The sequence below is a fragment of the Canis lupus genome, chromosome 2, assembly GCF_011100685.1.
Source record: "Canis lupus familiaris isolate Mischka breed German Shepherd chromosome 2, alternate assembly UU_Cfam_GSD_1.0, whole genome shotgun sequence".
Lineage (NCBI taxonomy): Eukaryota > Metazoa > Chordata > Mammalia > Carnivora > Canidae > Canis > Canis lupus.
The window spans coordinates 58,355,473-58,359,156 of NC_049223.1; the positions used below are offsets into that span (position 1 = coordinate 58,355,473).

The 3,684-nt window shown below is 61.9% G+C and overlaps 2 non-coding genes across 2 annotated transcripts; one reads left to right on the forward strand and one right to left on the reverse strand.

The window, feature by feature from the left end:
- Window positions 1-2,075: 2,075 nt before the first annotated feature.
- On the forward strand, window positions 2,076-2,158 carry TRNAL-CAG. The gene has a single exon. It is a non-coding gene; the product is annotated as a tRNA-Leu (tRNA).
- Window positions 2,159-2,454: 296 nt separating this feature from the next.
- On the reverse strand, window positions 2,455-2,537 carry TRNAL-CAG. Its single transcript has one exon. It is a non-coding gene; the product is annotated as a tRNA-Leu (tRNA).
- Between the last annotated feature and the right edge of the window lie 1,147 nt (window positions 2,538-3,684).

Here is a 3,684-nt window from a genome sequence, read left to right on the forward strand (position 1 = left end):
AAAGGAGGGGTATCTGCTTGGGATTCTCTCCCTCTCCCTCTTCCCCCTCCCTCCTCTAGTAAATAAGTAAATCTTTAAAGACACATGTATATTGGCAATCAGGAATGATGAAATAAATTTATAAACAGATGGAAAATGATCAGTATCCAGGGGGCAATAATTAATTGCATTCCACCCCAACAAAATCCACTTGCATCTCTAGGGATGAGGTTCATTTGTAGGTAAAGGAAACTAAAGGTTGGGGGGGGTGGGGAGCAGCCCAGGTGGCTCAGCAGTTTAGCACCTGCCTTTGGCCCAGGGCCTGATCCTGGAGTCCTGGGATCGAGTCCCACATCGGGTTCCCTGCATGGAGCCTGCTTCTCCCTCTGCCTGTGTCTCTGCCTCTCTCTGTGTTCGCTAAGGAATGAATAAATAAAATCTTAAAAAAATTAAAGGTTCAGGCCCCTATGGAAGCATATGGCCAGACCTGGTGCCCCCAGACCGGATACCTGGTTATCTTAAGAGAATATCTGGTTATCTCATAGGTTTCCTGACACATCCTCTCTCCTGTACTTACCAGCACCTGACCTTCTTTGCCATTCACCCATTTCTTCTCTCTCTCCCTTCACCCCATGCTTGAATGTATCTTGAGGGCATAAATTCTGTTTTGTAACCACGTCTAGAAGAGGGTCTGGCACCTAACAAGTGCTCCCTAAATGTTTGTTGGTGCCCTTTCCAGTGTCCAGTGTATTTCCGGAAAAATTACAAAAGAGGTCTTTGCAGAACCCGAAGAAATCAATTCTGACAGCCAATGAGGAGGGGGAGTTTGTGGGAAGGAAAGGAGACAGGGAGGTTTATCACCCCTTAAATCATCAGGACCTCTGCATACCCCAGAAGCCACACCACCCCTTGGCGTCCCAAGTCCTAGGGTCCGAAAGGGACCCAAGCCGGGGTTGGTAGGGAATGTTCTCTTGCGTATCTGGAAGCACCGAAAGACTGCAGACTGGCAATGGCTGAGGCCGCTCTGCCTGGGGTGAGTCAGAGGGCACTGGGGGCAAATGTGCCTGCAGCACTCATGGCCTCTGGGCCTGTCCCCTGGAGGCCAGGGGCAGCTCACAGAGGTCACCTTCAGCCCCTTCAGGCCCAGTTACACAGCCGGCCAGTGGCTCAGCCTCGCCGGAGCCTCGGTCTCCTGTCCCCGCCTCCTGCCCGCCTTTCTTCGGGGGGGCGGGGGGGAGGCGCTGCGAAGGGGGTCGCATGAGATCCTGGGGGAGTGGAAGTTCCCTTTCCCCTACCCCCGCCCGGAAATCCCCTGGAGAAAGGCGCCCTCGCGGCCCATCAGTCTCCTGGTCCTGGGCCGGGCCGGGCCGGGTGACGGCGGGAGGGGGCGGAAGGTGCTGCGGGGTCGGGACCCGCCTGCCCAGGCGAGGGGCGCGGGTGGGGGCGCGGGCTGGGAGGAGACGGGAATCACTCAGATGACGTAATGCGGGGAGGGGAGGGGAGGGGAGGGGAGGGGGAGGGGAGGGGAGGGGAGGGGAAGGGAGGGGAGGGGAGGGAAAGGTGAATCCGCAGACATCCCATCCCCTGCGCGCCTACTGCGTGCCCCGCGCGGTTCGGGCGCCTGGGTCACCGCCAGGCAGGGACGGAGCCGCTGTGGGACGCGGTGTAACCCCGAGCCGATAAGCGGCTTCAACACACACAACCGTGAAGTTGCAGTTTGCACAGGTGCTCGGAAGGAGAACGCGCCCGCCGCGCGGGGACACCTTGCGACCCTGCGGCCGCCGACCGGGGCGCCGAGCACAAGTGCCGCGGGCCCGCAGGTGCGCGCGCCCCGACGCCGGCCGGAAACGCGGACGGGCGCGGCGCCTGCGCACAGAGCGCCGGCCCGAGGCGCCGCGGGGCCCCGCCTCTCCAGCACGCTGCGCGCGCCCCCTGCCGCCACCGAGGCGCCTGCGCAGCCTTCCCGCGCCCCACTGCGCCCTGCCCCTTCGAGCCGGCGCGGAGCAGAGCCCGCCCGGTCCCCCGCCGCCGCTCGCTACGCATGCGCACACTAGAGCTATTCCGAAGAGGTTTGCTTGCAAGGCGGAGAGCGAGCAGTCAGGATGGCCGAGCGGTCTAAGGCGCTGCGTTCAGGTCGCAGTCTCCCCTGGAGGCGTGGGTTCGAATCCCACTCCTGACAAGTGTTCTTTTGCTTTGCTTCCCCCCCCCCCCCCCCCCCCAGTACTTTTCGCTTTTCGCCAACAGCTGCAAGAATCAACGAGCTGATGCACCGCCGGACAGTTCCCATTTAATCTCTCTACAAAACAAGTATTTCTCTCAACAGGCATTTTCTTCCTAATGACACTTATTTGACTTTGGACCGGGGGAAAAAATGAAAAAAAGCTCCGATCTGTACCGTGGGGTCCCTGTTTAGAGTCGTCAAACGGATCCGCTCTGCTCGAACGTTGCGGGAAGAAAAGGGCAAAAGAGAGGAGTTGTCAGAAGTGGGATTCGAACCCACGCCTCCAGGGGAGACTGCGACCTGAACGCAGCGCCTTAGACCGCTCGGCCATCCTGACTTCCCGGGGGCCGGCCTGGAGGGCTCCGTGTAGTTGCTGTTTCCGTGCGGCGCGGCGAGGAGCGCAGCCAGGGGGCGCCGTGTGCCCGCAGCCCCGGCCCGCGCCCGCCGCCCCAGGCGTCCGCGGGTATAAACTGCCGGTGTTGCCGAGCCCGTGATCCTGCAACTGATTCGGTCTTTTTTTTTTTTTTTTCCTACGTGTATTAAATGGAAACTGTAGCCTGAGCAGAAACACAAAAATCAGTTTCCCTTGCCATCGGTGGAAAATGACCCTAAAACTAAACATAATAGAAAGGAAACTACGCTGTTAAATTCCAGCCGCTGGTCCAGGCTCCGAACCCGAAGACGTGCGGTCGTTTTTCACGCCGGGCACTACGCGCGGGCGGCGAAGGTCGGGACGCTGGTGGACGCCGGGGGAGCGCTGGGGGCCTGGGCGGCGGGACTCGCAGGGAGGCGCGGGCGGGCGCAGCGCCCTCACGTGCTGGCCTGGGGCCGCCGCGCATCGCCCGCTCGTGCTGGCCTGGGGCCGCCGCCGGGGAAGGCTGGCGTCGGTGCCTTCTTAGTAAGCGAACAAGGGGAAAGTTGGAGGCTGTTAGATCGGAGAAGAGGCGGTTTATCTGCCTACAAAAGCCTGATGTGTACGAGGGACGGGGATGGTGTCCGCGAGGCGGACGCGGGCAGCGGGAAGGTAGTTACAGAGGAAGGTTTCGCCTTGTGGGGAAGGCGGCGGGGCGCCCGCGTGGGCAGGGGTACCGCGGGGCGGGGCGGGGCGGGGCTCGGGGGCGGGGCCCGGGGCCCGGGGCTCGCCGCGCGTTGGAGCCGCTGCATCACATTCTTACCGCTGCTGTGACAAACGACCGCTGATTCAGTGGCTTAAAATGACACTGTTCACTATGCTTCGGTTCTGGAGATGAGAACTGCACTTCTTCCGGAGGTTCCGGGGGGCCCATTTCCTTTCCTTTTCCAGCTTCCGGAGGCCGCTCACTTCCTAGGCTGCGACCTCCCCAGGGGCCGCCCCTGCCCCTGCCCCTGCCCCTGCCCCTGCCCCTGCCCCTGCCCCTACCCCTGCCCCTGCTCCTGCCCCTGCTCCTGCCCCTGCCCCTGCCCCTGCCCCTGCCCCTGCCCCTGCTCCCGCCACCGCCCGGTCT